This window comes from Oryctolagus cuniculus, chromosome 13, assembly GCF_964237555.1.
Source record: "Oryctolagus cuniculus chromosome 13, mOryCun1.1, whole genome shotgun sequence".
NCBI lineage: Eukaryota > Metazoa > Chordata > Mammalia > Lagomorpha > Leporidae > Oryctolagus > Oryctolagus cuniculus.
In genome coordinates, this window is record NC_091444.1 from 70,458,704 (window position 1) to 70,483,029 (window position 24,326).

A 24,326-nucleotide genomic window follows, 5' to 3' on the forward strand; every position below is an offset into this window, starting at 1 on the left:
CCAGGCAGGAGCCAGCCAGGGTGGCAGTTAGGAAGCAGACAAGGGAGCCAGAGGCCTGGGTTCACAACCTGTTTTGAGACTCCCTGACTGTGTGAGCTGAGACAGATTACTAAGGGTCTCTGTGCCTCAGTTTCTTCATCAATAAAAGGGAGACCACGTGGGTTTGCGGTTTGGATTGAGAGGGAAAGTACTTCCACGAGTGCATTGGGTCTACTGAATCCTCTGTAAGTGTGTGCTTATCAGGGCCCTTAAGGAATCCTAGGTCTTGAATTCCAGTAACCAAACTGACAGGAAACGGATGCATTCGCCAAAAAGTCAATGCACAATTTACAATCAAAGCTTACAACTGGCAAGCAGATGGGAAAAGCCAGGATGGTTAGCCTGTGTTCATTCAAAGAAGAGAAGTTTACTTCTAGAACCCAGATTAAGATCAAAAGGTTGCATTGTAAAGTCTGGGTGGTGAAGAGATAAAAAGCTGAGGGAGTGTCCACCCCTAGGATGGTCCCTGCCAGGCAGCCCTGAGAGCTTGTGTCAGCAGCTCAGGACGCCCTCTGCCTTCAGATGTGTGTCAGACCTAGGGCTCCTGCGGCTCCCTCGTCCTCACTGGGTATTCTATCACACGTTCTGTATTGAGAATGTTCAGCTTCCATATACTCCAGTAAGAGAGTGGGTTTCTCTGGAGGCAGACACAGCACCCCAGGGTCAGGGCTGTGTCCAGAGAGAGGAGGAGGGAGCTGGGAGCACTGTCCCGAGACAGCACATGCAATCCCACACTGCCGGTGCCACCCCTCCAGAAAACTCACCAACTCGACTCCCCAGGTGACTGACTGCTGAGGGCAGAGTGCTCATGCCACGCTCTGGAGCCAGGGGGCAATGGGCGCATCCCTTCCCCATAGGGATCTGGTGACCTCAACTGGGGGCTTCAAATCAGTCTGCAAACCTGGGCTGCTGCTTCTTCCTCCCAACCCTATCCAAAGAACCCGATGCTCAACCACAGCCAGCAGCCCGCTGGCGGCTCCTTGGTGGAAATGGTTCTTAGCGAAGTGCAGGGGACTTTGTGCTCGCTGAATCCCATGCCACTTTCTAGTCCTTCTTTTTCCTGAATTCTCCAGAGTGCTGCAAGACAGATGAGACGTCCCGCTGCCTCTTCTATTGTTGCTAGGTGCATTTGTGTGGGTTCCCCTCCTCCGCCATCCAGCCCTAAGATGTTGATGTCCCCCGTGGCTCGCTCTCACTTCTTGACCACAGTAACATGTCCTTTAAGACATGGCTAGAGGTGGCCGGCACTGTGGAGCAGTGGGTTAAAGCCCCAGCCTGCAGCACCGGCATCCCATAAGGGTGCCAGTTCTAGTCCTGGCTGCTTCTCTTCTGATCCAGCTCTCTGCTATGGCCTGAGATAGCAGTAGAAGATGGCCCAAGTCCTTGGGCCCCTGCACCCCGTGTGGGAGACCTGGAGGAAGCTCCTGGTTCTTGGTTTAAGATCAGATCAGCTCTGGCTGTTGCGGTCATTTGGTGGATTGATCCAGCGGAATGGAAGACCTCTCTGGCTCTACCTCTCTCTGTAACTCTTTCAAATTAATAAAATAATTCTTTAAAATAATAAAAGACACGGTTGGGTCTTCAAGACTTCCCTGTTGCACCTGGGTTGGAGGACACCAGTCCTATAACACCTCTATCCTCATATCCACCACCAATGATTTTTCTGTCTGTTCGCATGATGTCTCTGCCGGCGGATGGGTGTCTGGGAGGCCAGGGCTTGGACTTACAGCTGCAGCAAGAGAAACTGTCAGGATGAGCAGCTGCTGCTGGCACTGCCTGCCAGCAACGGCCCCAAGTGCTTTGCACAGATCATTGCTTCAACTCTTTGTATCAGCCTGTAATTTCTCCCATGAGACACCTGACAATTGCAGAGATGAAACACCCCGTCCCAGTTTACACAGACCGAGAGGAACCCCCGAAAGTGAACGCACTTGACCTTTGTCTGACAACGCCTCTTCCGGTCTGTGGATCCCAGGAATGTGTTCCAGCACGCATCCATCCGAGGGGAAAGGAGACGAAAGGCAAGGCAGGGATGCTTTGTAAGAACAGACATTCTACGTCTGCATTCAAGTTCAGGTTTGTGAGATGCACTAACCCGTTTACTTGAAGATTTCTCTGATTTGGAGTAGTGGCTCTTTATAGCTGCCACAGGGCTATTTTGTACCATAAAACACAATCCAGGCTTCCTTCCTGGTAACACTAGAGTGACAAAAGAAGAAAAACTGCTATTTAAACACCTGATTTTGGGGCACTTGGCGGCGCAGTAGGTGAAGCCACCACTCTTGAAGCCCACATCCCCGATGAGCACCACTTTGAGTCCTGGCTGCTCCACTTCCGATCCAGCTCCCTGCTAACACGCCTGAGAAAGCAGCACAAGATGGCCCAAGCGCTTGGTTCCCTGCACCCATGTGGGAGACCTAAATGGAGATCCAGGCTCCCAGTTTCAGTCTGGCTCAACTCAAACCATCGTGGCTATTTGAGGAGAGAATTGGCAGATGAATGATTGTGTGCTCTCTCTCAAATAAATTTTTTTTTTTGACAGGCAGAGTGGATAGTGAGAGAGAGAGACAGAGAGAAAGGGCTTCCTTTTGCCGTTGGTTCACCCTCCAATGGCCGCCACGGCTGGTGCGCTGCGGCCAGTGCACCGCACTGATCCGAAGGCAGGAGCCAGGTACTTCTCCTGGTCTCCCATGCGGGTGCAGGGCCCAAGCACTTGGGCCATCCTCCACTGCCTTCCCAGGCCACAGCAGAGAGCTGGCCTGGAAGAGGGGCAACCGGGAAAGAATCCAGCGTCCCAACCGGGACTAGAACTCAGTGTGCTGGCGCTGCTAGGTAGAGGATTAGCCTAGTGAGCCGCAGCGCTGGCCTCAAAAAAATCTTTAAAAAACAAAACTTGACTACCTTCAATCTCAGCACATTCACAGAAAAACACTGTGAGGCACACCAATCTGTTGCCAGGGCCATCGTTGCTGCAGAGTATTTTCCTCGGTGGTTCTGTTTTGCTTCGTTATTGAATCTCACTTTCTTAAAAACATAAACATGGAAAGTACCTCCAGGTTTGGGCTCCTGGGAACTTGAAAGTGAAAGGATCTGGATAGGAAAGCTCCATGATGCATCAGAACAACTGTCAACATGGTTTCTTTCTTCACATTCCTGGGGTCACCAAAGCGTACCAGGTCCTCGCTGGAAGGTTCCCGCCTTGGGCCTGCAGGAGGGGGCGCAGTCTGCCAGGGATGCCTCAGGACACATTCCTGGGAGACAGACGCCTTGCAAAGTGGCCTGGGCGGTTTTCTGAATTCCTCACTACAGAACCCACCCTTTGGGCGATGCCATGGCCTCGTGCATGAAGAAGCTCTCATACAGGCAGCCCTAAAATATGCTTGTGCGTGGAGGCACTGAGATGCACAGATGAGAATGTTCTACTCAGCTTTAAAGCCCGGTAGGAAAAGAAGGGAGGGATGGAGGGAGAGAGGAACAGCAAACAAAAACAAATCAATGTGGGGCCGGCGCTATGGCGCTGTGGTGTAGCAGGCAAAGCCCCAGCCTGCAGTGTCGGCATCCCATATGGGCACCAGTTGGAGACCGGGCTGCTCCACTTCCAATCCAGCTCTCTGCTGTGCCCTGGGAAAGCAGTAGAAGATGGCCCAAGTCCTTGGGCTCCTGCACCTGCGTGGGAGACCCAGAAGAAGCTCCTGGCTCTGGCTTTTGGAATGGCCCAGCTCCAGCCATTGCAGCCACTTGGGAAGTGAACCAGCAGATGGAAGATATCTCTCTCTCTCCCTCTCTGTCTCTCTGTAACTCTTTCAAATAAATAAATAAATCTAAAAAAAAAATGAATGAATGCAATGGAGACGTCTGAAGCCCTGGCCACCTCCTCAACCAGCCCTGTGTGGAAGCTCAGGAAGGGCTCTCTGAAGGACCCCTGAAGTTAACTCCCCAGGGTCTGACTCTACCCTGGCAGCACTCACGCTTTCTCTAGGGCACCACCATACTTCGGAGAAGACACCAAGTTCATTTTCTGCATTTCCTGAGGGCCGGGCTTTGCCCGTCTCCTACGGAATCAGCAGGACCAGCTCCCAGGGCTGCTCCATTTCCTGCATTATGCAGATGAGGAGCCCTGGGTCTACTATGTCCTGCTGGTGGCACCAAGGATGCAGCCTGTAGGGTACCAGATCTAAGAATCAGATTCCCTACCACAAGCTCACTCTGCAAATCCCTCCTCAGACCCCTGCTCGCCGTCTGACCATGAACCTTACTTTCCCCCCTCCATGCTGTCCTGTCTTCAATGAAAAGCTTTGTGGCTTTAAAAGGGACACCTCCTCGCCTTCTTAGAACCCCAAAAACTCCTAAGGCTAACAGAGGTCAGGGAGAAGAGTGGAGGAGCTCCCCACAGCATGGGGCCGACCACCCCCTCTCCCCGCTGCACTCCCCGGTCTGCCTCCCCTAGGATCATAATTCGCGAAGATTCATACAGGTCTGGCAGGTGGATAATGTCAGCAGAAGAACAATTGGTTCTCTGGCACATTTCAAAGGAGAGCTTGAGGGTGGAAATAAAGAAGAAAAAAAAAGGCACAAAACAGAGAATACACAGAAAACCCTAACACAAGTAGGTAATATTTCTTGAACACGTACCATGGGTCAAGCACTGCTCTTCACGTTTGATTTTTGTTTTTAAACAATAACTACATAAATAACTAATAATAACTACATAAAAAGATGTAGTTATTAATTTATTTCACAGAGTGACAGGAAGAGGGAGGAAGGAAAGAGAAAGATAGAAACAGAGACAGAGAGAGATCGTCCAATCCCCAAATGGCCACAATAGTCAGCTCTGGGACAGGTCAAAGCAAAGGGCCAAGAACTCCATCTGGGTCTCCCACATGGGTGGCAGGGGCCCAAGGACTTTGGGCCATCCTCTGCTGCCTTCCCAGGCACAATAGCAGGGAGCTGGATGGGAAGTGGAGCAGCTGGGACTCAAACCAGCACTCTGACATGGGATGCCGGCATTGCAAGCAGTAGCTTAACCATGGCACCACCATGCCAGCCTCTCTTGGTGTTTCATGAGTATTAATTCATTTAATATTGTACTCGCCTACACGCTCAGCTCTAACATCAGCCTTTTTGTAGAGACAGGGGAACCAGGCAAAGAAAAGTCAAAGACTGGACTAATGGGTGTGGGAACAGCCGAGACTCGAGAGTGCACCCAGGCAAGCATCAGACCCTGCTGCGGACCACCTGCTTATACCCTCTGGTCACCTAATTGACAGGTGAAGGGCAACCTCTTCCCCCCTTTCTTCCTCTTCCCACATTTCTTCTAGACAAGGAGGGAACAGAGCTCTGGTCAACACAAAGGTGTTAGGCTACTGCTGAGTCTCAGGGATTTTTTTCCCTCCCCTGTCCCAGGTCGGCTGGATCACTAAGTCAGGCCTGTTCCAGGAGTGGACGGGAGGCAGGTACAGGTGTGGACTAGAGAAATACAACTGGCCTTGAATGATCGCTCACTTCCTTGCTGGAGAATCATGGGCCAGACGAGCCTCACGTTGCTCATCTACAAAATGGGTGAGCTGATGTCTAACCCCCGTCAGCCTCAGAGAGACTGGAAGAGCTCACACAGACAAAGCATGCAGCCTATGGCTCAGCACCACAGGGAGCCACACGTGGGAGCTGTGGTGGCACAGTCGGCAGGGGTGGGGGTGGGGATGGTCAGGAACGTGTGCGTCCTTTGGCCTCCAGTCTCCAAGGTCACATGAGGCCAAGGGCACGTGCTCGAACTCAAAGAGAAGAGGCATTCCGGTGGCTTGCAGGGCTGTGAAACAAGCATGGGAAGACGGGGTCCACGTGACCTTTTCTCTGACCTCAGTCTGACCACATACTCCTAGAAGTCATGACACCCAGGGCCTCTGCCGTGTCTCCCTCACTGCACCCCCAAAAGCTCTACAGACCATCTGGGCGGCTGCTGGCACCACCCACCAGGCCTCGGGGGAGAGGTCGGGATGTTTACTTTTGGTCTCCCAGTAACTCCTGTTTCCAGGAGCTTCCCCTGCCAAAGCAAGAGGGAGGGAGGCAGCCGCCAACAGCCACGTCCAAGGGCGGCCTGAGGCTTGGGCAGAACAGCAGGCCACACAGGCGCTGTGCTCCGGGGGCTGGCGACAGCAGGGCCGCCCCTCCCAGCTCCTCCCCTTTCGCTGGCTCACTCCTGGGAACGCTCCCTCTTCTGAATCATTCATCTGCAAGCAGCGGCCAGAAAGCATCCTCAGTAGAGGACTGGCCTGGGTCATGGGCTGTGGGGTGGAGAGGAGCCACCGGAGGTCAGAGCGGACCTCTGCGCAGCCTGGAGTCATGACACGCTGGAAGAGGTGTGGCATATGGGGCCAGGGCAGAATGGCGTTAGAGGGTGAGCAGACAGGGAGGCACACACAGGCCAAGCAGGGTGTGTGTGTGTGTGTGTGTGTGTGTGTCTTACACACACCTCCCCTCTCTACATTAGAAGCCACATAGTTCACAGCAGGTGGAGTTGGGGCACAGCCTGACCCAGGCCTAGGCAGGAGCCCCAAGTTCTAGTCTTGGCTCCTTCTCTCCCTCATCTGGTGGCCTTCATCTGTCCAGGAACCAGTCTCTTTCTCTGTGAAGGAGAAATACTACACTAGATCAGCATTTGCTAGGGTCTGGCTCTAGGATACCCTTGTCTCCAGGAAAAGAGCTCCATAGTCCACTATGCTTGGAGATGCCTCATAGCAACAGAGGCACCGCCTCCTCCTGGTGCTGGAGGTTGCCAGCAACTACAGGAATCACAGCCCTGCTTCCTTCTCTGGACTCACAGCAGGCTACCAGATGATCACGGGCACTCCCAAGGTCACTGGCACCTGAAACATTGGAAGCAAACCCTAGAAACACTCAAATAGCACTTGCAAGTTAGAGGTGGTGAATTACTACCAAATATTCCTACACTTTCATTTTTTTTTTTTTTGCATCAAAATCAACTCATCTTTTAAGTCCATTTTTCCATGAATTTTGGAAGCATCCTTGTACTGTTCTGGGGAAAAAGTCAATTGGAAATCATGACAAGTGACCCGGGAGTTCCTGAGACTCTCGGAGCAGCATCAGTTAAGTGCTTCTGGAAAAGTCCACACTGATTAAGTCTTGGGTAAAGGCAGAAGTTCGAGTTCCCAGGTGTTGACCCTGCCAAACACATTTGCTTTCAAGTCAAAGCTTTACTGTATTTGTGTGTGTGTGTTATCTGATCATTAATTAACTACAGTCATTCTCAAGGATGCTGGCACCCATGCTACTTCCTGGGCCAAATTTCCTCCCCCCTTGGGATTGTTATCTGAACGGTTTGCACAACACTTGCCATACTGCATCGCCCTGGTTATGACTTCCTATACCAGGCAGGGGCTTGGTTGGGTGCTAAGATCTCAAAGATCTCGTGCCAGGCAGTGGCACTGGACAAACGCGACAGCAGTCCAGAAAGGGATGAGCTCACCCTGCCACAGACTTGGTGGCTGCTGCACCCAGGGGCCACCTGCAGTAGCTCACGAGGCAGGGGTGCATTTTCCTCCTGGAAAATGTCAGAGCATCCCAGGCACAGGAAGCCACCACAAAGTCCCACAGCCTCCAGGGAATGGCACACCTTAGAGAGTCACAGCTCGAAGGATTTACAGGAACGAAGGGACTGGAAAGTTCGTTTCTGGCCACGGTTTGACGGGTACGGAGGATCCAAGTCAAGGAGTCTGGAGACAGAGGGGCACCAGCAAAGATCTGCATGTAAGGGAGTGATGTGGTTAGTTCTGTGTTTGGGAAAGAACCAACCGGAAAGCACATGAGGATGATGTCACACGGGTGTCACCCCAGCCACCGGATGCCCTACGCTCCCCACTCTCCACACACTCACACCCAGTCTCCCTCACCGCCCTGGAGCTGTGCTCTGACCCAGAAGGTTCTCCTGGGGTAATAAGCTGAAAGAAGAATTAGGGGAAGGAGGAGGGAGCTTTTTGAGTAATCCAAGTAAGAGGATGCTAAGAGAAATCAAGGGTCAGACCTGGGACATTTCAGAGGTGGAAGCGAGAGTCCATCTCACAGTGGAGCAAGAGGGTGTACAGGGCAGGGCAGGGCGGGACTTCCTTCCCCTGCTTACCTGGCGTCCGCCTGAGACAAGGACACAGCAGAAAGGGCCAGTGTGGAAGTGGGGCTGTGGACATGGAGTGTGAGGTGACTACTGACTGAGCTGGTGAAATCCAGGCCAGCAGTTAGACTGGTGTGATGTGCACAGGGACTCTGGGGGAGACACGCTGTGGGTCTGGGGGCAGATGTCACCTGCTCCCACATTTTGGCAGAGACCTAGGCTGATGCAGCAGGTGCAGCTGCTTCCAGGCATCTCTGCAAGCTCAGGGCCTGTCACAGTGTATACATCCTGCACACACGTTTACCAAGGCTCAAAAATTACCTGTCACCTTCCATTTCAACCCACATTTAACGAGAAGCAGTTCTGGCATACCAGGAACTCAGGGCCGAGAGGCATGAAGCTGCCCACTCTCCTCTCCTGACTTGGGAGTGCCCCCTGTCTGGGCTGTGTCACAAATGTCACCCTGTGTTGTGTGGCATGTCCCTGGAACCTGGACACTGCCTTGCTGTTCTCACCTTTTCTGAGCTGGAAATGTAACTGGTAAGCGAGACTTCCTGATGTCTACAGATTACCTCTGAATGGAAACAGAGACTGTGGACAGAGACCACGTCTGCCCTTACACAGAGCTTTTCTGAATGATTTTTACTGCAGTCACACATTGCCTGGGGAAGACTAAGAAGTGATCCCAGGGGACAGCACTGTAGTGCAGCAGATTAAGCCAACACCTACAACACCAGCATATGGGAATATGGGCACCAGTTAAGAGTTCTGGCTGCTCCACTTCCAATCCAGTTCCCTGCTAATGTGCCTGGGGAAAGCAATGGAAGACGGCCCATGGGCCCCTGCACTTATGAGGGAGACCCAAATGCTCCTGGCTCCTGGCTATTGAGGCCATCTAGTGAGCGAACCAACAAATGGAAGCTCTCACTCTTCCTCTCTGTCATCCTGTGTTTTACATGAATGAATTAATAAATCTTTTTTTTTAAAGAACTGATCCTATAACACTAGAGTTTTCCAGGGAGTACAGGAAGGCAGACAGAGCCACCATGGGAGTAGTTTCAATTAAGAGACAGATTTTCCCCTAGTTCTGGCAGATTCTGAAGTTCCGCCTTCTAGGAGTGGCTTTGGAATGGAGCCCTTGTCACAGAACCTCTTTCGTAGCCAAAAATTAAAACAAAACAAAACCAGCCTGTTCAGGGGCTTCTTTCTGCTTTCTCCCAGGAGCCACACTGCCTTGTCCACAGATATTTAGTGCACACCAGGTGAGCTGCAAGGAGCTAAGAAGGTCAGGACGACTAGCAGGTGAGGAGACAGCCCTGCTGTGGACTTGATGTTGCACTGGGCACCTGCCTCTGAGGACTGGGCTGAGACTCCAGCACGAGAAGCTGCTCCACTCCAGATTTGGGGCGAGGGCCACGAGCTTTCCTGTCACAGATATGGGCAAAAGCGAGCGAAGCCAAATTTGTCAGACACAACAAAACTTGCTGACATTATTTATAGGGCTTCAAATGCTTGTGGGTAGAAATCACGCCACAAAAGCCTGATAAAGGACTGCAGAGATCTGTGAGCACACAGTCTATAGAGTGTGGTTAAGGAAATGGAAGAGAAAGGTCCTGCAGTATCGAACTTCTTGTGTTGCTAAAAACAAAGACTGGCATTTCACTAGACTGACCCTGGCTCACCAAAGGAACTCAGAATGTCCTTGGAGTCAAAACAGGTGTTCAGTGACCCATTCACGTTTTGCCAAAGCACACAAAATGGACGTGAGCTATGGAGTAGGGGCTCTTTCTAGGTTTTGCTTTGCAGCACACAGGTTGAACTTCGAGGTTAAAGGTAGGGTCCACTGTTTCAGAAGTCCTGCCCTGAGTTGAGGTCATCTCCAGGAGAATACTGAGTCAGATCTGGGGGTGCCCACCTAGCTTGCCACTTAAGCAGAAGGGGGTGGGGGGCAACATATTATGTCACAGCTGGTTAAGGCACCGCCTGCAGTGCCTGTAGCCTGTGATGCCAGCATCCCACAGGAACGCTGCTTGGAGTCCCAGCTGCTCCACTTCTGATCTAGCTCCCTGCTAATGCACCCTGGAAAGCAGCAGCGGAGGATGGCTGAAATGTTTGGGCTCCTGCCACCCATATCAGAGACCCCGATGGAGTTCCTGGCTCCTGGCTTGGTCTGTCTCTCTCTCTCTGTCTGTCTGTCTCTCTCTCTCTCTTTATCTATAAGTCTTCCTTTCATACAAACAAAATAAAAGGAGACAAAGAGAAGGAGGAAAAGGAGAAGAAGGAGGAAGAGAGGGGCCGGCACACCGGGTTCTAGTCCCGGTCGGGGCGCTGGATTCTGTCCCGGTTGCCCCTCTTCCAAGCCAGCTCTCTGCTGTGGCAAGGGAGTGCAGTGGAGGATGGCCCAAGTCCTTGGGCCCTGCACCCCATGGGAGACCAGGAGAAGCACCTGGCTCCTGCCTTCGGATCAGCGCGGTGCGCCAGCCATTGGAAGGTGAACCAACGGTAAAAGGAAGACCTGTCTCTCTCTCTCTCTGTCCACTCTGCTTGTCAAAAATAAATAAACAAACAAACAAACACAATAGTTAAGCAGCTGCCTAGGGCAGCCACATCACATACCTGTTTGAGTCCCAGCTCCGCTCCCAATTCCAGTGTCCTGCTAATGCACATCCTGGGAGGTGGTGGCCCAATTAGCTGGGTCCTGCCATTCACATGGGAGACCTGAATGCATTCTGGGCTCCCAGCTTCACCCTGGCCAGCTCCAGGCAAGAGTGAACCAGTGGACGCAAGCTCAAGCTCTCTCACTTGCTTTCTCTCTCTCTCTCTCTCCTCCCAAAAAAGCAGCAGGAGGAGGACTGGAAGAAGGGAAAGAAGGACAGAGGGGGAAGAAGCAGGAGAAAGAGAAGAAAAGGAGGAGGAAGAGGAAGAGGGGGAGGAAGAAGAGGACGCGGTATAGGAAGGAGAAAGGACCTGTAGTCAAATCCACGTTGGTAAGTACTTTCCCTTTAAGAGAGTATTTTTCCATGCTTCCATCATCCTACTATCTTTTCTTACAAAGCAAGGCCACTCGTTAGGGACAGGCTCTTTCACTTTGATCTATGCATTCAGGAACTTTCTAGTCAAAGACAGGAGACTGAAACAATTTTGTCATCCTTCTCCTTTTCTGAAGCTCACACTGGGGAGGCCCGAAGGCCTGGAGAGAGCATCCATACTCTGAGCAGGAGCCCTGCGTCCTAAAGGCTAGGACGGTTCACAAGGGCTCAAACAGCAGCTTCTCTAATTAAGGAAGCCAAGGCCGAAGCTGCAGGACTGCTCCTCCCGTCACCCTGATCCTGCATACAGGCCTGTCCTTGACCCCGCGATATGTTGTCAGAGCAAAGAGCCTGGGCCTTTTCTTCGGCTACATACGCCTCGGTCAAGATGGCGTCTCCTTTGAGGCACTGCACTGCCTGATCCTTGATGCCACCAGGCACAGTGAGGCCACGACACTTCCCCAGATCCTGCAAGCAAGCCACCACTGTCGTGCCCACATGCCCACACCTGGCTCCTGGAGACAGTCACACCGTGCCTCATGGGATTGACTGAACCTCTCCCACGGACACAAAACTGGGTTGAGGGAGGACACTTCCAGGTTCAGCAATCTAATTGCAAACCTGGACCACGATTTTACAGCCTAGGAAAAATGGAGTCACTGGACCAAGCAATCCAAAGAAGAGGTACTAAGTCAACCTCACTGCTCAGTAAACAATGACGATAAACCCTCCTGCCCAGCTGTGGGAGAGGTGGGCCCAGAAAATTCCTAGAAATATCTATTGCCTTTCTTAATTGGGGTGGATTCCATCCCCTTTTGAATCATTAAGCAGAAACCATGCAGGTTTTTGCTGACTCTGAAGGCTCTGTCTTTCCCCTGTTTTCCATTCTCCACTCCCACCCCAGATGCAGAAAGCAAATCACATCACACTCACTGACATATTTTGATCTTTGGAGACTGAATATAAAAAGATTTGCTGTATGCAAGCACTGCACACAGCCCACAACCAGCCTATAGTTATTTACTTCCACCTGGGCTACCACAGCCTGGGGACTGTCCGACACTGACAGGCGCAACAACCTTACAGTCAAAGAAGCTTCAGGATCCACCAACATGGGTTCCTCCATTCACACTTCCTATCATCCCAACAGCCCAAATGATATCAGGTACTCCAAAAAGTTCATGGAAAAATGAATTCAAAGATTTGGGCACACACACGAAAAATTAACCCATGGAATTTTTTTTCATAATACGCATTTTCCATGAACTTTTTGAAGACCCCTATATTAGCAAGATTGTTGATTTCCAGTTCTGTGACAAGAATTATGTCAGACCGCAGCTCATTCTACAAGCGCCCCCAGGGGCTGGTTTCATGGTACAATGGGTTAAACTTCTTGCGGTGCCAGCATCCCGTTTTCAGAGCCCTGGTTCCAGTCCTGGCTGCTTCGCTTCTGATCCAGCTCTCTGCTAATGCACTTGGGAAAGCAGAGGAACATGGCCCAAGTGCTTGAGCCCCTGCCACCCCACGTAGGATACTCGATGGAGTTCCAGGCTCCTGGTTTTGGCCTGGCCCAGCCCTAGCTATTGTGTTCATTTGGGGACTGAACCAGCAGACAGAAGATTGAGATCTCTCTCTCTCTTTCTCTCTCTCTCCCTCCCTCCCTCCCCTTATCACTCTACCTTTTAAAATAAATAAATCTTTTTTTTTTTTTTTTAAAAAAAAGGAACTCAGGAAGAGGAGTGGCTGGTGCTATGGTACAGTGGGTTAAGCCACCTCCTGCTATACCCTCAGGTTCCTTTTTTTTTTTTTTTTTTTTTTTTTTTTTTTTTTTTTTTGACAGGCAGAGTGGACAGTGTGAGAGAGAGAGAAAGGTCTTCGTTTGCCATTGGTTCACCCTCCAATGGCCACCGCAGCCGGCGCACTGCGGCAGGCGCACCGCGCTGATCCGATGGCAGGAGCCAGGTACTTATCCTGGTCTCCCATGGGGTGCAGGGCCCAAGTACTTGGGCCATCCTCCACTGCACTCCCTGGCCACAGCACCCTCAGGTTCTTGAGGCCCGGCCACTCTGCTTCCAATCCGGCTCCCTGCTAATGCACCTGGGAAAGCAGTGGAACACAAGCCAAGTCCTTGGGCCCTTGCACCCACATGGGAGACCCAGAGGAAGCTCCTGCCTATAGCCTGGCCCAGCCCTGGCTGTTGTAGACATTTGAGGAGTGAACCAGCAAATGAAAGATCTCTCCCCCTCTTAGCCTCTCCCTCCCTCTCTATGTAACTTCCTTTCAAATAAGTAAACAAATCTTTTTAAAAAAAATGAGTTTGCTTTCTGAGATAGGTAAAAAGGTGCCTGGCCCACAGTAAGTATGAATACATATGAGTTTAAACTACTCTGGATGCAGCAAAGGCAGAGGTGTCTTGAGGGCCCTTTAATGGGCAAAACAGGTGCATCCTTCAAATGCCATGGTTCTGAGGCCCCCTGTGGGAGGGGAGGCCATCCCAGGCTGAAGCTGGGACACACACAGACTCACGTGCTTTGGGCTGATGCCCTGCCATGATGGCCTACCCTGGATGCACATGCATAATGGAGAAGCCATCGAACAATCTCCAGGAATCCCATTTTCACAACGAGGCCCCATCTTCAGCCTGTGGTTTCATGTCATCACACTGAAAATCAAGGCCTGAGTGACCTCCTTCTGAGGCTCCTGAGTGATGACTTTCACCAAGGAAATGTGACCACAGTGTGTGCACAGGGAGAAACCTGTAACTTCCAAGTCCATGTGTTTCATGGGGTCATCCATCCAATGTCAGCTCTCAAGCAACAGAAATGTGTGTGTGTGTGTGTGTGTGTGTTTCTCCCCTACAATGTCCACCTCAGTAATACATGCGCTTGGTGCCAACAAGCATCTGCTATTGTTGTTTGATAATGCTGTCAACGCTGACACATTATGTCCAAGCATCCGTCTCGGTATTCTGACAGCAGGGTGTACCTCCCAGAGACCTGGTGAGAGCACACAGGAAGCTCACATCAGCAAACACTGAGCTGCCTTCATCTTCGATGAAGAATGAAGAGTGGATGGGAGACAGTGAACGCGGCACCACGTTAAGACAGAACTGGCCATGCATCTGAATGAAGCAAGAATCCAAGGCGGGAATAGTGAGCCATCTGCGGGAACAAGCCAGCTGCCTCCATACACCTGCCATGCAGGCACCCCTAGGCCATGGACAAGGACGTGCCTCTGCCCTGGGTTAGATCACACACACCTCCACATTCACTGAATGGCCCCCTTTCCTCTCCAGATTGTCAGTGCACCGCTGAGAGTCTTCCATGAGACTCAACCCAGAGGGTTGGCAGAGCTGTGAGCTGCAGGACACTGTCTCGAGAACACGTGGCCTGGGCTCCTGGAAGTTCAAAGTGAACTCTCCTGAGTGGCATCTGACAGCTGCGTTCGTTTCTCCATGAGGTAACGGGTGTTTCTCCACCCACGCAGGGCAGTGCAGGTTCTGTTCAACACCCTGAATTCAGGAAATCAAAGAGCAGCCACCACAGAACTCAAGTGCATTTTGCAAGTGCGTTTGTTCCTTCCAAATAGACAGCGCTCCCCCCAACTGCTTGAACTCAGTGAAACAGAGCTAAGCTCCCATGCCAGGCTGTGAATTCCAGGAGGGTAGGAGCTTTGTATGTATCATATACCCCGCAGTGGTGGGTGATGGATGAAGCAGAACCTGAGATCCACAGGTAACTTAATAGCATTTGTCTTCAACATAGGCTTCGCTAGATTCTCCCAGGAAACCATACTCTGCCAGCAGTCCCTTCACCTAGGCAAAGGCAGATAAAACCACCACAAAGAAGATGCAGACAAAGGGGAAAAATGAACAGTTCTGAAAAAAAATGTGGGTTGGACAGGCAGACTGGAAGGCAAGGAAGACTAGAAACCAGTGAGGACTGGACTCCAGTAATTAACAAGAAACACAGGTAACCCCGACTCAACTTCTCAATCTTGCCACGGGACTTTGACATCAGAAATCTTTGAGCTAAGGATTTAGGATGCTCCCGGAGTCTGAGCACTGATGCACCCAGAAAGGGGCATCCAGGACTAGTTCAAACCAGAAGCTATGAGGCGATTAAAAAAAAAACTGAATTGGGTTGGATAGGGAATGACACTGCGGCTCAATGGGTTAAGCTGCCACCTGCAACACCAGCGTCCTATACGAGCTCCAGTTCTCATGCTCTGCTTCTGATTCGGCTCCCTGCTGATGCACCTGGGAAAGCAGCGGAAGATGGCCCAAGTGCTTGGGCCCCTGCCACCCATGTAGGAGACCCGGATGGAGTAACTGGCTCCTGGCTTCAGCCTGGCGCAGCCCTGGTCATTGTGGCAATCTGGGGAGTTAACCAGTGCATGGAAGACCTTTCTCCCTCCCACCCCCACCCCATCACTCTTCCTTTTAAATAAATAAATAAAAATAAATCTCTAAAAAACAATTTAATTGGGAGGCCATTAGGTTCAGACAGCTTTTGTGCTTTAGACTGCGATGGAAGCAAACAGAAGCTCAGTGTAAAACAGTGAAACAAACCTAAGCTTAGCCAATCAAAATCCTCCAACTAGCTCCCCACCTGGGACTTCCCATGAACCAGGCCAAAGAAGGCAAACGCATGACTGTAGCCAGTCAAGGCATCTCTTACCTTGGCTTCTGCGTTTAGCCTCGAGACACCCACTGCTTATCTGCTAAGCGTAGATCTCTGAACATCTTCTGGGTTTGAGTGCTGCCCAGCTCATGAATCCCTCAATGCTCAAATAAACCCTGTCAGATGTACTTTGTCTAAAGTTTTTAGCAAGGTGATAAAGTCAACCCATCCCCCAGCTCCCCTACACTCTCCCCGCTCTCTGCTTCCCCTCTTCGAGGAGTTATCTGAGTTACCTCCCCTCTGTAGCACTAATGGGTTTCCTCATCTCCACCCATCTGCAGGATGTCTCACTGCCTGCCAGAGGTGGATACCTTAAAGATTACATTCCCAGATACCCGCCTCCAGCAGCTGGTTTCCACGCGAGTCCTGCTTGTCCCCCACGCACAGAACAGGCCCTCGCAGAGCAGGGACAGCAGAGTGAGGCACAGGCTGCCACTCACAGCCATAGAGGTATGCACCTTCTCCTGGGCCAGCTACATAAGTTACACAGCTCAGTGCCAAACACAAACTCAGGATGCCTTGTTCAAAATTCAGGGGGAAGCTCCCCTCTTCTGTGCTTGATCTGTCAAGGGTATTTTTGTATTTGCCACTTAATGTCCCAATCCCTCAAGTGGCAGCAGCCACTAGATGGGAGTGGAGGAGTGGGTGGCCAAGAACTCACCCTGGAGAGGCCTGAGTCAGATGGTCAGGAGCATGCTCATCAGAGCCTGACAAAACACAATTGCAAAGATAAAATCGAGAATTTCAAGACAGGGGCTGGCATTGTGGTGCAGTATTTAATAACGGCTGTTGTCTGTATCACTGGCATCCATATGAGCACTAATTCAAACCCCAGCTGATCCACTTCTGATCAAGCTCCAGATGGAGTTCCAGGCCCCTAGTTTTGGCCTGGCTCAACCCTGGCCCTTGTGGCCATTTGGGGAGTGAACCAGCAGACAGATCTCTCTCTGCCCCCCACTCTCTGTTTCTCCTTCTTTCTCTATAATTCTGCCTTTCAAATAAATAAGTAAATCTTTAAAAAAAAATTTTTCAAGACAGCCTGGATTGATTGCCCATGATGTTACAAAACAGAGCAGGCCCTAGATTCACAGGCTAGAATCGGAGGAAGGATTTATTGCACGCCCAAAGCTCCTGACTCTCCAGGTTCCTGAACTCCCCAACCCTACCCACCTCTTAACCTCAGCAAAAGGGAAGCCTCCTTGGAAAGACTCTGAGAATTGTTCCTGGACTGGTCAGCACAGAGCTTGCCCCTCAGCCTTACCCTGTCCCTAAGGGCACCTGATGTCATCATCACCTTGCCCTTGAACCCACCGACCATGGCTGCTTTCTGCAACTGGAGCCTATACCCTGTGTGCTCTGCCTTCCTCCCTCGGCCCTGCTTGCCAGCCCTGGGTATGGCTACCACGTGGCTGACCTATGTAAAGCAACCACTTCCTGGGGCTGGACACCAAGCAGGACCAGGCAAGGGAGAACCCCAGGTCCAACCTCCAGGAAACAGCTTTAACCAGGAAAAGAATGCATCGGAAATATACCCATTTCCTCCACAGACAAACTGCTCAACCCTTCAACTGGCCCTGAATGTCTCCAAACACTTTCCCATCTGGCTGCAGTGCCTGAGTTCACTGCCTGCCTGAACGTTTAGGAAGGGGAGAGGAGGCAGAGTCCAGGGCCACCGGCTGGGCAGGCGCCGGGTGGCGCCACTTCCTGTCTAGCTCTGGGCTGTGCAGGCTGAGGAGTGCTGACAGTCGCAACTGCAGGGCATTCGTACAGCAAGAAAAACACAAACGGGATCAGCACGTCCCAGAATGTCACTTGGAAATTAGTTGCCCATAAAAACAAGGCTCACACCTACCAACCAGAGTGTGGTTAAGCAAAACAAACTTGTTTGGTCGCAAAGAAATGACTACATCTTGCAATGCCTGCAGTACGGTTGCTAGGTGGTGGCTGTCTGGTTTTGTTTTGTTTTGTTTTGTTTTTCTTTCTTTCTCCAAATCACACGAAAGCCAAACTGACAAGTGCCAGTCGTTCCTCTCTGGGATGTGAATGCCATCCCACTCTTAAGCCGAGTTCATCTCTTTCTTTGACACACCTAGAGCTTCACCCCCAGGCTGTAATCAGAGATGAAGGCAACACAAATTCCCAGGTGGCACAGAAACTGCCTGGCCAGGGGCAGACATTACTAATTGAAGGGTCCAGACATTACTAATCGAAGGCAAGCCCAGAAGGAGCTAGATTTGGGGAAGTGGATGAAAATTAAAGACTACTAGGGAGGGCCGGCGCCGCGGCTCAATAGGCTAATCCTCCGCCTTGCAGCGCCAGCACACCGGGTTCTAGTCCCAGTCAGGGTGCCGGATTCTGTCCCGGTCGCCCCTCTTCCAGGCCAGCTCTCTGCTGTGGCCAGGGAGTGCAGTGGAGGATGGCCCAAGTGCTTGGGCACTGCACCCGCATGGAGACCAGGAGAAGCACCTGGCTCCTGCCTTCGGATCAGCGAGGTGCGCTGGCCGCAGCGCACCGGCCGTGGCGGCCATTGGAGGGTGAAAGGAAGACCTTTCTGTCTGTCTGTCTCTCTCACTGTCCACTCTGCCTGTTCAAAAAAAAAAAAAAGACTACTAGGGGGTATTATTCTACAGAAATATTCATAGCTAGATTTTTTTTTAGCAGAAAATAATGACATGTTATTAACAGTCAGGAAACATAAGGCAGACTTCAATGCCATGGCATTCCCATCTTATTCACACGTGCCCAGGACTATGTATGTCCTAGAGATACAGAAATGGAGAAAATTGCTCCTTGTCTTTAACAAGCTTCAGTCCAGAGCAAGACAGATAATAAGGCATCACATAATCATACCGTGCCAAAACGTGAAAAGTACTCGAAAAAACAGGGGCTGGGAAACTATCACCAGTGACCCTCCACCTGCTTTTCTAAATAAAGTTTTATTGGAACTCAGCCCATGTGTCCCTTTCCATATGGTCCATAGCTGCTTTTGTTCAATATCTGAGTTGAGGAGGTGCTGAGTAGGGAAAGGCCAGAGCTACAGTGGACTGACTGCTAAGGGACTCTCAGGGGTAAGGCAAATGTGATCCATAGACAGCAGCAGCTCCAGGGTCTCTACCTACTAACAGGAGTGCACTAGTATCAGTAGCCACAGGAGTAGCAGTGGCACGGAGCAAACACAGCCAATGCTATGGTCCAAGCACTTCACGTAAAGTAACTCTTCTATTCCTTAAAAGCTTTATAGTTTCAGTATGTTTGGAAACGAGGTCCGCGGAACTACATGTGCATACATACACTGCAGATCAGCAAGGGTGCCATCACAGAAGTGGGAGGGTCAAGTGGGTTGACAGACGCCCGGGAGGCTTAAATCCCTGTCTCCTCCCCCAACAACGTCACTGGTCAGAGGAACTGGCACCCAAAATGGTCCCAACAATGAGGTCATTTTCTCATCACTTTTAAAGTTACCAATTGACATGCAAGAGAAATGCCCCTGGTGAGTGAATGAGGAGCCTCCTTTGTGATTTTTAGATCACAGATTCATATTAAGAAATAATGGAAGCTGGCGCCGCAGCTCACTAGGCTAATCCTCTGCCTTGCGGCGCCGGCACACCGGGTTCTAGTCCCGGTCGGGGCGCCGGATTCTGTCCCGGTTGCCCCTCTTCCAAGCCAGCTCTCTGCTGTGGCCAGGGAGTGCAGTGGAGGATGGCCCAAGTGCTTGGGCCCTGCACCCTATGGGAGACCAGGATAAGTACCTGGCTCCTGCCATTGGATCAGCGTGGTGCGCCAGCCGCAGTGCACCGGCCGCGGCGGCCATTGGAGTGTGAACCAACGGCAAAAGGAAGACCTTTCTCTCTGTCTCTCTCTCTCACTGTCCACTCTGTCAAAAAAAAAATAATAATGGAGAAGAAAAATCTTCATTTTCAAAATAAGAGGACAGGATGGATTCCAGAAGGCAAAATGATAGGTGGTGCCTGACAGCCTGCTCCTGGGCAAGGTCTAGGGCTTGGTAAACGGCAGGTTCACGGCATCCAGAACGATGGAGGTGCTGACTGGGGGCCACTCCAGCCTCTTTCCTGTGGGAGCAGGATTGCCAGGTTGCTGGGTTGGAGATGCCCCAGGAAGAGTGTGCGGTATCCCCACCCGCATCTGACGATGCTCTCTCTATGCTTTTAGTTGCCCACAATCAAGTCCAAAAACATATCATCACATGGAATATTCGGAAATACATGAGTCGCAAGTGTTAAATGGTGCTCCCTTCTGCGCAGATTGAAGAAAACCTGCAGAGCCCTGCCTGGGACGGGAGGCATCCCTTTGTCCAGGGCAGCCACACTACAGCACCTGCCGATACTCACTCAGCAGCCATCATGGTCACCTGAGTGACTGCCAGGTGTCACAGAGCCTGTGTTTGGTGCTAGCTGAGGCTTCACTGGGGTCTTAGACCATATCCCCCAGGGTAAATGGGGAGCCCAAGGCCTGTGCATTTTTTATTTCAGCCAAGCAATGGATCAAGACCTTGTCATATACTCTTTTGAAAAATGGAGAGATGCCAGAATCAGCCCTTAAGGCATTCGGAACTGACTGAAGAGCCAATGAGAGTATTTCAGGCATGGAAAGCCAAGACACTCTGGCAAAAAAAAAAAAACAAACAAAAAAAAAAAAAAACTAAATGAGAGATCTCTGCGAGTGAGATCCAAGTGGAAAGAATGGGCCATCAAAGAAGGAGTACCTTTCTCTGAAGGGAGGAGAGAATTTCCACTTTGACTATGACCTTGTCTAAATAAGATCGGAGTTGGTGAACTCAAAAGGCTTCCATAGCCTTGGCAACTTATGACAAGAGCCCAGGGAGATTACTGACACCATAAACAAGAGTGTCAATTGTTAAGTAAACAACAGGAGTCACTGTGCACTTACTCCTCATGTAGGATCTCTGTCCTTAATGTATTGTACAATGTGAATTAATACTATAACTAGTACTCAAACAGTACTTCACACTTTGTGTTTTGGTATGGGTGCAAACTGTTGAAATTTCTACTTAATATATGCTAAATTGATCTTCTGTGTATAAAGATAATTGAAAATGAATCTTGATGTGAATGGAATGGGAGAGGGAGCAGGAGATGGGAGGGTTGCGGGTGGGAGGGAAGTTATGGGGGGGGGGGGAAGCCACTGTAATCCAAAAGCTGTACTTAGGAAATTTGTATGTATTAAATAAAAGCTAAAAAAATAAAGAAAAAAGAAAAATAGAGAGATAAGCGGGCTTTTTAAAATCCTTGTATGCAGCTGTAGGGCTGGCTGCACAACCCCGAGAGAGAAAATACTGAAGGAGGCAGGATGGGGTCTCTTCCTGGGTCAACCCCAGATGGATATTAAGGGAAGTTCAGCCAAACCAACAATGCAAAGGCCATTTATTCAGAGGTGGCTATGGCAAGGGATGTAGCTACTGCCCCTTGAGTCAGGCAGGTGCTCTAAAGCAGGCAAAAGAGTGGAAAACTTCATGGGGAGAAAAAGGGAAGACTCTGGGGTGCCCAGAGCAGGGGATGGCACGGGGAAGCTGCAGGCCCTACTAGCAGCAGAGATGGCAAAGGGATGGGCTGGGGGGACATATACACCCTTCTTAATTTGGTCTTAGGTTGGAAGTGAGGATAAAAATTGGAGCTACTGCCAATCACACTGATCAAATCCTTGCCATTTGGAGCCAGTTGCTGGAGGGTATATGGTTAGGCTTCATGGACTGGCTGCTGCAGACTGGAAGTGAGAATTCTACTTTTGGATGCAACCTGCCCATTGTTCCTCTGCAGAATCGGCCTCCCTCCCACCAACCCTCTGTGTGCAACACCAGTCTGGGGGAGAACAAACTGTTTAGATCATTCCTGAAAGTGGTATGAAGAAATTTTAGAAAGCAAAGAAAAATTCACTAGCCTCAAATTCATGGAAGATAAAGTTAAAACTCAAATACCCACCCCACCCCCCAAGGAAATGCAAGAGCATAAAGATGGATGAAATCTCAATGTCCCACAATGTGCAGCTTAAATAATGGCCGGCAAGGTGCATCTATATGTGGCTAACCAGGGTATTAAGTAAAGGCAGCTGCTGATGCACCTGCCACCAGCTCTTCCACCTCGGGCAAGTCAGTCGACCTTCCTGAGCCCTAACTGCTCATCTGCAAAATAAATTGGTGAAATTAAATTTCTCGCTATGGTTCTGTGATCCTGCTCACTTGGATGACTCTTTTATTCTACGTGCAGCAACTTCATGTCTGCCCAGCCAGATGACACAATTCATTAGGAGCTGGATTTGAAAAGTAAAACAAATCACACCCGTGTTTTGCTGAAGTGTGTGCATTCAACAATAACGATAAAACAATAACCACAAATAAAGCCTTCTCCCATGGGCCTGAGCAAAGCAAGGCCAGCGAGACTGAGGAGGGCAGGGCTAGAGTTGAGAAGTAAAGAGGACACACAGAATCAATTCTAAAGCGAGAGAGGAGGGGCCCGATGCCCTACAAGGACCCAGAAAGAGCTGCAGAGAATGACAAGTTGTCTGCCCGTGCTGGCCGGCCTCCTGAGAGGTTCTAGAGAGAACCATCAGTTTGCCATGAGAGTTTTATGCATAACATAATTTGCAAAGAATTCTGGTTTGTCCTATGTTGAATTTGCTCTCTTTCCCCTCCACTCTGGGGTTCAGCATATCAGAGTTGACCAGCAGGTATCCATGGCAAACAGTGTTTAAAAGGAGGGCTTATGCCGGAATCTTGGCAACCTACATTGTACAAGATGTCTTGGCCAGGGAAGCCCCAGTCACAGACAAGAACTGCAAAGAAAGGGAGACAAATGTTCCCCCAACGCTGATCTTCTTTCAAGACTGTTCTTAGGAAGAGGCAAATGCCAAAGACTGCAATTTCCTGCTGGCCACCACCTGCAGCTGAAGGTACAGTCGGTGTTGGGTGGGCCGATTCTTCCAGGATGCAGCTGCTGCCTAGCCCTGCACCTCACACTTCTGCTGGAAACACCTTTCACTTGCCCCTTGTGGTCAGGAAGCCAGCCCTTTCTTCTCTGCAGCTCTGCTGCCACCCTCCATAAACTCGCTACCGTTTTCTCCAATTTAAGAGAAGCACATGAAAATCGCAAAAAAGCAAAGTGCTCACCCGTGGTCAGGCTTGCCTTTCAAAGCCCCTGTAGCCATGGTGAGGAGACTGGCCTCACTCACGCCCCAAACAAGTCAAGGGTATCTTTTGCACATTTTGTGCCTTATTTTAAAATCACACAACAGAAGAGGCACTTTAAATTGACACCACTTTCTCAAGTTCAATGCACTGCATAAATTACTTCCTGGACAGCAGGTGACGAGGGTGCACTGCTTGTGTTTTTTGCTTTGTTTTGTTTTGATTCTGGCTCAATGGAAAGGCTTTCCTCCGTAACTTCCTCTCCAGGCTGAGAGAGGCTGAGCAGGTGCACGTGGTAGGGACAGGGAGCGACAAGCAGGAAACACAGGACCTTGGAGACCCACGCTCCCTCAGTTTGTTAATTAGCTGTTAAAAAAAATCACCCAAATACTGACTCAGTATTTACTAAATCTGATGGGGGATTTGGAGGTCCCACCTGCTAGTGACTGTATTTGTCACAAATCCCAAAACAATTAGCAAGCACATTTTGAGAGCAGACTTTCTCTCCGTCTTCCTGTAAACTCTCCTGGGTGTGCCTTCTACTGAAATTCTGTGTCCAGAATCCCACAGGGAAGATGCCACTTTCCAGCTAAGTCTGCTAAACATCGCCATCAGCGGATCTGCATGGCGTCTAATCATCACTCTTAGCAACGTCCCCATCTTCATGTGGTCAAACCAGCACTGGTATTCTCCCCACTCAGTCATGGCAACATGCAACTGCCTGAGCACTGGGCCTTGGCAGCTGTTACCCAGACGTGCCATGCAAAGGTACAAAGAGCAGCTGGAGTCCCCCAGTGCCCTCCCAGCTTGTCTTAGTACTGAACCATCCAAGCGCTGAACCCTACCCGCTTTGGAATATTCACTCGCTTTCTACTAATGTGCTGTACACTAACTCAATCCAACACCACACAGATGGGAACCACTTAATATTCACAGGCTCCTGCAAAGCTACATGTAAATCCATCCTTAAAAAAGAAAAAGAAAAAGAAACTCAAATCACCAAGAAAGCCACTGCTTAAAAGCACAGAAGGCAAAACTTCGATAAATGAGTAAATCCTCATTATCAAAGTTGGTGTCAGAGCCGGTGTTGTGGCACAGAGGGTTGAGTGCCTTCAAGACAGGCATCCCATATGAGTTCACACTGCTCCACTTCTGATTCAGCTCCCTGCTGATGCACCTGGGAAAGCAGAAGATGGCACAGGTCACTGGGCCCCTGCCACCCACATGGGAGACCCAGAAGAAGCTCTTGGCTCCTGGCTTCTGTTTGGCCCAGCCTGAGTCTTTGCAGCCATTTG

The 24,326-nt window shown here is 50.5% G+C and overlaps 1 protein-coding gene across 8 annotated transcripts in view; it reads right to left on the reverse strand.

Moving 5' to 3' along the window:
* The window catches only part of CAMK1D (calcium/calmodulin dependent protein kinase ID), a 464,674-nt gene that overhangs the window by 229,741 nt on the left and 210,607 nt on the right, over positions 1 to 24,326 (reverse strand). Inside the window, exon 2 of one of the 8 annotated variants that reach the window (XM_051821557.2) lies at positions 7,670 to 7,797. The exons of the other annotated variants lie outside the window; for them this stretch is intronic. The gene's annotated coding sequence lies outside the window, so the exon portion shown is untranslated. The remainder of the gene's footprint in view (positions 1 to 7,669; positions 7,798 to 24,326) is intronic. 8 annotated transcript variants of the gene reach the window in all.